This window comes from Rhinatrema bivittatum, chromosome 1, assembly GCF_901001135.1.
Source record: "Rhinatrema bivittatum chromosome 1, aRhiBiv1.1, whole genome shotgun sequence".
Classification (NCBI taxonomy): domain Eukaryota; kingdom Metazoa; phylum Chordata; class Amphibia; order Gymnophiona; family Rhinatrematidae; genus Rhinatrema; species Rhinatrema bivittatum.
In genome coordinates, this window is record NC_042615.1 from 141,722,238 (window position 1) to 141,734,332 (window position 12,095).

Below are 12,095 nucleotides of genomic sequence, written 5' to 3' on the forward strand. Positions count from 1 at the left end.
AGATAATAGGGAGAAAGATGGATAGGAGATAAAAGGGGTGGTTAAGGATGGGCAGAGGAAGGAGAGGGAAGGGGGATGAAGGAAAAGGAGAGAATGGTGATCCAGGATCAGGAGAGGGAGGGGAGATCTACTTTAGGACACAAGAAAATAAGATTTGCCATACTGGGTTCATCAAGCCCAGTATCCTCTTTCCAATACTGGCCAATCCAGGTCACAACTACCTGCAGGATCCCAAACAGTAGATATATCCTGCCCTGATCAATGCTCTTGGAGGAATGGGCTATAATTTTATTAATAATTTAAATAAATAAACAGACCTCCAAGCTGCTGATCCCTGGAGATAAGTAGTAGCTTTTCCCAAGTCTATCTGATTAATAACAGTTTATAGATTTCTCCAAGAACTTGTCCAAACCTTTTTTTTAAACCCAGCTATGCTAGCTGCCTTTATCACATCATCTGCCAATGAATTCCAGAGCTTAATTGTGCATGCAGGAAAAAAGAATCTTCTTTGATGTGTTGTCAATGTGCTATTTACTAACTTCATGGAGCGTCGAATAGATTTTGTATTATTTCAAAGAGTAAATAATCGATTCAAATTTACCTGTTCTAGTCCTCTCGTGATTTTATAGACCTCCATCATATCCCTCCTCAGCTGTATCTTCTCCAAGCTGAAAAGTCCTAACCTCTTTAGAACTTGCTCATAGGGGAGCCGTTCTATCCCCTTTATTATTTTGGTCAGCCTTCTCTGTACCTTTTCCAGTTCAGCTACATCTTTTTTGTGATGCAGAGATCAGAATACAGTACTCTATGTGCGGTCTCTCCGTGGAACGATATAGAGGTATTATGACAGTCTGCATTTTGTTCTCCATTCCTTTCCTAATAATTCCTAACATTCTGAGAGATGTATCAAGCCGAGGTAGTGCTCTAACGCGTTATATTGCATATATCGCACGATGGAACCTAGGTCCCCGGACCTTACCCTAGTCATATGGCTGGGGCAAGGACAGGTTGGCGCCATTTTGGAGAATGGCACCAACCGGGCTAGGAACATCCAAGCCCCATCACAAGAGCCCTAACTTGGATTTCAGGTTCCAGGAGGGGAGGGTGCAGGAAGAGGGTGTCGGAGGGTCTGATGCCTAATTTGGACTTGTGGAGGAGGTGGGTGGGAACACAAAAGGGGCCAGGACCTACTTAACTTTTTTTTTTTTTTTTTTTAGCTCAAGGAGAGGGGGGGTACAGGAAAGGGGCTGGGACCTTAATTTTTATCTTTCTAGCTTGATGGGAGGGGGTGGGTGGGAGGGCAGAGCCATGATTGTATGGTTGGTCTTGGGGAGGGAGGGGGTAGGAGGGCTGTCACTGCATCACTACGTGTTACGTGCTCACTTTTTTAATTTTTTTTATTTGGGGGAGTAGGAACTGCTTCAAATGGCAGCCCCAGGTTGAGATGAGGTTCAGCACTGACCACCACTCAGCACTGACCACCACTCAACCAGCACTGACCACCACTCAACCAGGATGGTTTTTTTTTTTTGTTTGTTTGGTTTTTTTAGCCAGCAGCCCTTTAAGGCAATGGCTGTCCTCTCTTTAAAGGGCTGCTTGTTTTGTTCTTTTGTCCCATGGTGTTTGGCTATAAAACAAAAGAACACACCATACAACTGTGATGATTTTTCAGGGGAAGGATCCCACTATTGCGGTGATACTCTCCTGCGCTAGTGAGATTCCTCCCACAAAAATACACCTTAGTGGCTCTAAGCCTTGCTTTGCTTTTTTGATGACTGCTGCACACTGAGCCAAGGATTTCAAAATATTGTCCACGATGATGCCCAGATCCTTTTCCTGGATTATATCTCCTAATACGGTATGGGTTACTTTCCCCTATGTGCATTATGTTGCACTTGTTCATATTAAATTTCATCTGCCATTTGGATGCCCGGTCTCCCAGTCTCGCAAGGTCTTCCTGCAGTTTCTCAAAATCCATTTGTGATTTTACTACTCGGAATAATTTAGCATCATCTGCAAATTTGACCACCTCACATGTTGTTCCCTTTTCTAGATCATTTATAAATATATTAAAAAGCATCAGTCCCAGTACAGAACTACTTTCTCATACCTGTCCTTTGTCCAATCTCTTGACCTAAAACTCCCACCACGTCCCTTCCAAACCTCACTCTCCCTATCCATTTTTGATTCCCGAGATAGTAAATCAAAAATGACTTCATGCACTGATTCCCTCCCTCCACATCCATCACTGATGCTCTTAAACCTGCTCCAATCCCCTCACTCACTCACACACCTCACATCCCCTCCAATCATTGACAACTCCCCCAGCCTCCTATTCCATCTGTTTTTTCACCTTCCTAGTCTCCCATTTCCATTGTCTGTGCTCATTCACTCTGACACCTTCATCTACCTTCCTCTGCCTCATTCTCTGAGCAGCCCCAGCTCCTCCTCTGTTGCTCATTCCCTCCCTGGCATCTTTCTTCTGTCTTCCCACCTACTGAGGCCTCCTATTACTCCTCGTTCACCGCCTTCCAAGCCCCAGTCCCACCCTTTCACGTTCACAGCACCCAGCTCCTTCTCACGCTCTCTCCAGTATTTCAGGCCATTCATGCCCACATTCATACCTCCTCCAACTCAAGGCACCCCCAGCCATACCCACCCAATTGCCGAGTCCTTACTCTTTTCCCCACCCACACTCTCAGACTCCCTGCCCTCCCAAATCCCCCATATATTCCTAATCCTTGAGTCTTTGCTCCCCTCTCAACAAATCTCCAACCCTTCCCTGCTCTCTCCCCAAGCACCGTGCTTTCCTACCCCCCCCCCCCAGTCCCTGTTCATCACTTGATCACTTCCACCTTTCTAAGAAGCTTCCCGACTGGCTTGTCTGGCAGCAGCTCTTTCCTCTTCCAGGCCCTGCTGTTGAAACTTGAGCTCAGCTGTTTGAACTGTGGGGTTCCGTCTCTATGAAGCCCCATCTAATTCAAACAGCAGCTGTTGGAACGGACAAATAGATGATGTTTGAAAACCATGCAGGGGCATGGGATAAATACTGTATATCCCTAAAGGCTTGAGGATGTAAATGAAGAAAAGGGTGCAGGGGGGCTAACTTGCTGGTACAGCGGTTACTACCCTTAACCGAAAAGCCTTGATGTTTTTGATGCAACTGTAAATACACATCAAAAGCAAAGGGTATCACTGGTCAAAATTCATACACATTAAGGTAATGAACCGCATATGTCAAAAAGAACTGTTTGTAGGACCTATAACTCAATGAGTTTGGCTATCATTCAAACTCATATTTGGGTACAACGGTCCATTTACTTTATTAATCCAAAACCAATTTTTTAGTTTTTTTGTTTTATAGAACTCAAAAAGTTCATTTTCAATAAAATGCTGTATCAATGTACTGAAGCTGACACACACACACACACACACACACACACACACACACACACACACACAATGGATGTCCTTGCCAATCCTTGCAGATATGTTATGACATAATAATCGTAAATCACCCGTTTTGCATGAACACTACAAACTCACTAAAGCGATAATGCTCGCAGAAATAACGTCACCTCTGTCTTGTTATAGTTTCAAACGCTCATCAATAATAAAGGGATACTCATCTGAATTTAAGTAGCAAAGGTCCATTCCAAAAAGTGTCCCAACACGACCGTGTTTCGGACCACACCGGGTCCTGCTTCAGGGGCAAGCAACTCGTCCGGAGAGGTTTATCATGAATTTTGACCAGTGATACTCTTTGCTTTTGATGTGTGTTTACAGTGTGAGGGTTCTGGAATACGTTTGGACTTATTTTGCTTGATGCAACTGTAACATTGCTCTCCACTTCAATGGTAGGGGGAAAAGGGGAATTGGATTCAGACAACAACCGAGGGCTCCAACTTTTATGATCTGGGGACCTGATAAGCATGGGGGTAGCCTGCATGGAGCAGCAGATACTACCCTTAACAGAAGGCATGGGATTTTACCCTTAACCAATAAGCTTTGATGCTTTTGCGCCGCTGCCATATCGCTCTCTGTTTTGACAACATGGGGTGGAAGAGGAATTGGATTCAGACGACAACCAACACGGGCCCTGATACAAAGACATAAGGGAAAAAGCACAGGACTTCTTCTATGGACAAGTCCATAAGCAAATCACATCAAGCAGCACTGTCTGAAATTTCAAGGAGGCAACAGTTACTACCCTTAAGGAAAGCATGGGAGTAACCTGCATGGCGTGACAGTTACTACCAATAAGAAGCTTTCTGGGCAGACTGGATGGATCATTTGGTCCTTTTCTAACATCATTGCTATGTTACTATATCTTGTCTACAAAGATGGCTAGTTTGCTTTTTGAACTGATTCTAGATCCTTTATCACAGAGAATGCAAGAGCACAAGTACTGACACCCATATGACCCAATGAGCTACTTAATGCAGCATGAAGGCAGATGACAAAGCCAAAGCACATATACAATGCAGTTTTAATCATAGAGGAGAATGATAATACAGGCTAATAAGGAACTTGCTTACCAGGAAAGTTCCAGACTATGGATAGATCATAGGTAGACATTAAATAATGTCACTGATAAGGCAGAGCCATGTGGCACACTCATCTCAATGGGATGCCATAGTGAAGATGCGGGCCAACCTGTACCTGCAAAATACAGTTTGTTAAACGTGAGTGCAACCCCTGGGCTAGGGTCTCCCCTGAGGACCCTAAGGGCCACATCTCAAAGCTAGTTTTAGAGCTAAATCCTGATTAACTCCTTTCCGGTCCACCCTGAATATATTAATCAGTGAGCCTAATGTATTGTACAGTCTTCCCCGAATATATACGTCCGTGGAAATATAGAAGGATGTAATACAGACAACACTGAAAAATGTTCATGTCCTGAAAAGGGTTAAACTATCTCTGATCTCCTCACGCCAAATGGATCATACCGTTGGTAGAGATCCTTTAGGTTCTCTTCGAGGTAAATCACTGGAGCACTGTAGCTGACATTCGAAGTCAGCTGTTCCATAAAAGACGCTCATTCTGAAAGCTTCAGTTAGGCGTGGCTTGTTATATCAATAAATACAAAGCATTGTCTAAGACAATAGGGATACAACATTACTCCAATTTCTTTTTGGTTTTTGCTAGAGGCCATTGCATTTTATGGATTAGTGAGTTCTTAAGCAGAATGTCTTGTACCTTTCTCTTAGTGCAACACATTAGTGTCACAGGTCTGTTTATCTTTAGAATTTGTTCCAAGGTAGAGTGAGGTATACTAAGCTGAAAGCATTTTTGGGATTTACATTTGCTTGAATTGGAGCTATCCAATAAATCTTTGTTGATAAGTATGCACTGCCCTCTAGAGGCTTTCCAGAATTTGATGTCTATTGTTCACATATGTGCATATGTATCTGAACAGAAATTAAGAACATATGTCAACCTCCCTTGCCTGTGCGAACTGGGGGTGGTGAGGAATAGATGTTTCAGAACTTTGGGGTATTCTATACTTGATCTCCTAATTGTATTAAAATGTATTACTACTTTAAACCAAGTGATTCATTGACAGTGAGAAGAGAATTTTTGTTTACTAATTTTAAAATTGTGTTTTGTTGGCAGCCCTCGGGGATTCAGCTATGAGCCATTATGTCAGACTTTTTTTTTTTTTTTTACTGTGGCCTCATTCAGTTCAGTTTTAGCTGACAAACAGGGTTCTTCATTAATGAGTGCTTTCCCAACTGCCGCCAGTCGTACACTAGATTTTGTGACCAGATTATTTTCTATTTAATTTCAGAGGAACTCCTGGGAAAACAAATTAAATTCATAACTTCAAAAAAAAAAACCAACTATCCAACATAGTAACTTTGCCCATTTTATGTAGTATGCATTGTCTTTGTCTCGGTTTATGGGAGGTTAAAAACCTATTATTGAGCTTTCTTTGAACTGATGTTTGTTTATTATTTTGAAATGTTTTATATTTCAGCTAAACGTATCTGTTGTGTTCAGACAAATTATTATTATAATTTGTTCTAATGTGTGGGTTTTAAATGCACTGGGTTTAAGCCAATCAGCGTGTGCATTTCAGGATTTTGTCTTTGCAGCAGTAGCTCTGTGGTTGACTGGGGAGTACTTATCTTCTTGTTGTTCTACCTTGGGTGGCAGCTCTAGTTATTTTCTAAGTTAATACATTTTTAAAGAATTCAGCAGTGGTAAACTCTACTTTACTTTTGGAGTTAAAATGAGGTAACTATATATGTTTTTAAAGATCCTTTGCAGTATTTCTGTGAATAGCTCACTTTAACTGTATTATTTACCTTCCCTTCCCCAGATGCTCCTCTGTGCTTCTAATCTCCATTAAATGCTTAATAAAATACTCATTTCTTGACTAGATCATTCTGACTGATTGGAATATGTGCTTTTACTTTTATAAAATGGATAGTAGATAAGCTCTTGTTTTCATGCCAAATCTGTGTGGTGCTGCTTTCAAGGCTTAAAAGTGAACTTAGAATATATTTTCATTCAATGTAATGATAATTTCATTCTGACAACAACATTTAGTGCCCCCGTGACCTTCCTTATCACCAGTTAGCTAGCATGAGAATTTCACTATACCATCTGTCATGATGAATTGTCACTGAAGGCTGCACTGCTCGGTACACACCTCGGAGTTGGGTTTCTAATGTTCTAGTAAAAGGGGAGCCCCATGTTAAAAGAATGTCTGAAATCTTAAAGTTTTTTGTTGTTCTATAATTTAAATTGGATTCTGTGCCAGTTTTGTATATTACTTACGTGTACCCTGTTTATTTAGTAAAAGAAGTTTGATTTTATGTATCTGTTGTAATGGATCTGATAGAGATGGAAACAAAGGACGTAGACTTGAAATATAGTGTTCAGCATTATTAGAAGTTTGTAACATAGGGTACATTATTTATAACACAAAAGGGTAGATTTTAAAAAATTGCGCGATCGCGTACTTTTGTTTGCGCACCAGGCGCAAACAAAAGTACACTGGATTTTATAAGATACGCGCGTATCTTATAAAATCCGGGGTCGGCGCACGCAAGGGGGTGCACATTTGTGCAACCTGCGCGTGCCGAGCCCAGCGCGCGCTTTCTGTTCCCTCCGAGGCCGCTCCGATTTCGGAGCGGACTCGGAGGGAACTTTCCTTTGCCCCCCCCTTACCTTTATTCCACGATTTACGCCTGCGAAAAGCAGACTTAAATCTGCGCGCTTCGGCCAGCTGCCCCGCTCCGTGTTCCGGTCCCGGGGGCTGGTCCGGAGGCCACGGCCACGCCCCTGGGCCGAAACCACGCCCGCATTGCCGCCCCCGAAGCGCTGCATCATTCGGCCATGCCCCCGACACGCCCCCTCCCGCCCCTTTTAAAAATCCCCGGGACTTACGCGCGTCCCGGGGCTCTGCGCGCGCCGGCGGCCTATGCAAAATAGGCCGCCGGCCCTGCGCGCGTAAATCCGCCCAGATTTACGCGCGCAGGGCATTTAAAATCCGCCCCAAAATGTAGTTCAGAACTACATTTTGAACTTTCAAATTGCTTCATCGTTGTTTAGCTTAACTTTACTCAGTAACAATGGGGCCAATGTAATGAGTGCTGAAGCTGCCGCGGATTTGGGCATGCATGTACACATGTTTGTACGCGCATTTTCCCACACAAAGCTCTATACTGAGATGTAATAAGCGTTTTGTGCACGGGAAAAAAGCGCATATGAACGAGCTTACAGACTCGCGGTTTTCCTGCATTAATGCATACTAACGGCATGTAAAGAAGGTGATTAGCTAATCGTAGGCAATGCAGGGAGCCGTGCTAGTGAGTTTTTTAATGCGGGCTTTTTACCGCCATGGTCAGGGCACGAGTTAAGTGTCAGTGCCAACTCAGGGAGCCTACGTCGTCATCCGAGCGTCCTGAAAACCACCTAGCTGAATGTCCATCTCGGCGTCGGAGTGGCCAGCTTAGCTAGGCGCCTTTCTGGGCACCCGACGGCATACATTCGCGACCAAGTAAGCGCCTAGCTCAGCACCCGAGCAGCAATAGTAGCTAGGTGCCGAGGTATGCGCTTCCCTGGGCGGACAGATACACGGCCAGAAGAGCAGCAATATTGTTATGAATTATCACCCATGAAAATGTTTGCCCTGTTTTCTGCAATACAGTTAATTGAAATATTAAAAATACTTTCCAGGGCCATACTTTCACTTAATAGGGCGACTCATTTGCTCGCTCACTCACTTTTATGCACAGATTATCGGCGCGGGTGTTGAGCGCAGATGCGACTGTTTATTACATAGGCCCTGTACCATGCTTAGGTATGTGCATTTTTCCGTACGTGCGCAGATTTCTGCACGCAAATCACTTGCATGGTTTTTTTTTTGTTTTTTTTACATCCCACGGAAGCAGCAGCTTCAGCCGTGCGCAATGATCAAATCCCGCGCACATAATGAGTGCCTGTTTTGCCACTGGGCTTATTACATCGGCCCCAATACGTGGTGTGTTCTAATATCATGCCATTTAAAATTGGTTATATGTAAGATGGGTACATTTCATATTCTACTATTATCTTCAAGTCCTAATAAGAATTGTAAGGCAGATTGCACTCATGCCCCCATAGCTCGTTTGCTTTAGACATTTCTACTATATAAGTTGAGAGGATAGAAGTGAGGCACTGCTCAAGGCTTAAGAAATGAAGTGAAACAGATTAATATTATGATACTGGCTTATCTTTCCTGCAATTATAGCTGGCATTTGGATAGGTTTGGCTAACCTTACCCTTATTTTTAAGAGGGGGATATGATGACAGTGTTCCTGGAGTGTGTGTGTCTTTCTTGGCTTAAGTACATGTTTTATTTGAATAATAATTTATTGTAGACAGCAAACCCAAACATGTTCTTTAACTCCATGGTTAGCCACTTTTTATGTCTGGCTCTGCTTATAGTTTAAAGATATAGTTACAAAAATGTACTATAGACTTTGCAAGATCAGTATGAGTGAGTTGTAAAAATGGGAACCTATCTACTTAAGGAAGCATGCCGTAACTATGAAAACTGCACTGTATTCTCCTCTCTCATTCTGTTCAGTCCCTTCCTATCAATTTAATGAGCTGTTACTACTGACTGCAGTGTAATGTTTTGTATGGTGCTTTGATGTAAGACAAATGCTTGAATAAAATAAATCAGTTTACATTCTAGTATAATTTTTCTATAATTTGTAATGAACTAATAGTATACATACTGCTAATTTGCCTTTTCATGAAACATACAAACATAAAATATGATGGCAGATATGGACTGTAAGGCCCATCCATTCTGCCCAGTTTACTTCCTGGTGCAATGCCATAGAACTTACTAGATCTCCTGTTTTCCTTTCACTTCTCTGCAACTAAGAATTCTCTATGTTTACCGCATGCACTCTTGAATTTTATTACTCTTTCTCCGTTGACAAGCAGGGCTCTAGCCATTGTCAGATGTGCCTCTGCGGAGGAATCTAGCTAGTCCAGAGACAGAGTTCAGGACACCAAAGTCTAGAGTAGGCCTTCAAAGATGATAGAGGACCCGCCCTAATTGCCATTTCTTCTTTGGGGACTTGGGCTAGTGTCCCTCAGCTGTGGATTTGGTGGAAGGGTGTACGGGGATCCCCCTCAGACTCCTTACCTGATCTGCCAGAACACTTTTCTCTGCCAGAAGAACTCTCATATTCAAAATTCCTAGATAAATTGGGTAAGGTGATTGGAGTCAATGCCCATAGGGACAAAGGTTCCTGCACAGAAGTCTTTGGGATGCTGCGGATTATGGAAAAGCCTGCTGAGCCTGTAGCAATACCAATCCATTCCATCCTGTGGGAACTGCAAATGAGAATGTGAGATAGTCCGGCCTCTTGCCCCCAGGAGCCAGGAAACCGTAGCCAGGGTCCAACAGTTTCCAGGATGTGGTGTGGGTCAACTCAATTACCACACCAGTCTGTGATTGTGGAATAAGCACTGAGGTAGGATAAAAAGGCTAAAAAATGTTTTACAACACACTTGCCTCCCCACCCCCAGGGGAAGGAGCCTAAGCTGTTGGACAACTTAAGGAAGAAATTTCAATGCCTGCATTGCTGCCCACCAAACATACATGGTACAATACTTAAACAGCTGCATCAACAAATTGAAGCCTCTGGGTTAAGTGTCTCGACATGGAGCAGGAAGGCTATCAGTAGGCCCTTCTGAATGCAGAAAAGCGTATGTGTTGTCTCCTCTAGTCGGTATATGAATCATTGATTACTATGGCTAGATCTTCTGTTGCAACAACTAGAGCATGCTGGAATGGGCCTGGCTGAGAGCTGGCAGCTTACACGAGGACAATCATGAAAATTTGGCTGACATCCTGTGTTTCAGAGAACACACACTTTGGGGATAAAATCAGAGAAACTATTATCTAAATCAAGGAGCAGCATGAGGCCATTCAGTTTTTATGGACAGGGTCTGAGTAGCCATCATCATATAGACACCCCTTCCGCCAATTTCAGCGTCCCATCTGCACTTCTGCTGTTTCCGGCTCAAGGACAGCAAATGAGAGATGTAAGCTTAAAGCATTACTGTACCCTAAGACAGGTCCAAATTTCTGACAAGTCTTATCCTCAGACCTCGAATCATCCAGTAAGTGGACAAATTCACCTCTTCATCAAAGATCACCAAGGAGTATTGGGTCTTCAAAACTGTGGAGTTTGGATACTATTTGCATGTCTTCTGTCTCCCTGTTCTGTATCAGTATTTAGTCTTTAATCCATATTTGTCTCACTTGACCCACCTCCACCACGAGACGGAGTCACTTTTTAGCCAGCGGGCAATAGAACCTGCCACTCCTAGTGTTTTCTTATCTCCCAAGAAGTCAGGGGATTGAGACGTGTCCTGCTTTTATGAAGACTATGCAAGCGTCTGTTATGGGAGAAATTCAAGGTGAACTCCCTCCATACCATCCTGCCTTCCATCCAGTGGAACGCAGGAGCAAGACGCAGGGCTCTTGCCATAATCTGAGCCTGCCACCATCTCAGGCCCAGCCAACCAACCGACATGTCCTTGGAACCAGCATTGCCACTGCTGGTATCCAAGTGGAAACTGCTTGCATTCCTGAAGACACACACTGACCAGAGATTAATACATTGACTCATCGAACTGAAGATCCCTTCACAGAAGATGCTACATCTCTGCCTGATATTCTGTGCCAGCCTGCATCTCTGCCTTATTTCCTTTGACCAGTCTTCAGACATCTGACTTTGAAGTCCCTGTACCTCACACTAATGACATTTGTGTTCACGTCTAGCACAGCCTCTCTTTCTCTCTCATACAGAGAGAGAAAGAGAGAGCCTGCACAGTGCTTCAATCACTGTTTGTCAGTGTGGTAAGAAAACAGATCCTAATTCCTAATAATGTTGTGAAGGTCAGAGAACTGATCCTAAGTAATCTGGGGTTAGTTAGCTGGTAGGATTTGTGTATTGATAAAATCTGTGCAAGTTTATAACTGATTGATCTGTTGCTACTATTTAGAAATATATGTTGTACACTTCATAAAAATAAAATGAATCAATTATTTAATTGATTTCAAAAAGCAATAAAGAAATTATTGAAACTTGACCGGTAAAGAAATAAAACTCTTAAGACATAGAGGTCCATATTTAGTAAGTGGAAAAGGGGACAAGTTATCTGGCTAAAGGCAGCCAGATAACTTGTCCCAGGTATTCAATGGGATAAAAGTTCCACTGAACATACTCACCTAAAGTTATCCAGCTACATGTAACCAAATAACTTAAAAATCTAACTGGCTTCCATTGAAAACCAGGTTCGGGCAAAAAATATCCATCTTATAAATTTTCCAAAAAATTCTTTAATTGCACCAAGGGTTATGTGGAAGAGGTATCTCTTAGAAATCATTAAAATACCTGAACAGACTTTGCCTTTAATATCAAGGATTTACTATATATCACCCCTTAAAAGGGGAAATGAAGAATTACGTGGGGGACAGATTTGCAAATTAGGCTCGTCGCGCACAGGGGCAGATTTTCTCGGGTTACACGCGTAGCCTTTGAAAATCTACCCCAATGTGGACAAAGGAAACA

General features: G+C 42.8%; 1 protein-coding gene across 2 annotated transcripts in view; it reads left to right on the plus strand.

Annotated features, from left to right (window-relative positions):
* SCFD2 (sec1 family domain containing 2) overlaps positions 1-12,095 on the plus strand; it is a 641,446-nt gene that overhangs the window by 110,559 nt on the left and 518,792 nt on the right. The window lies entirely within an intron of this gene.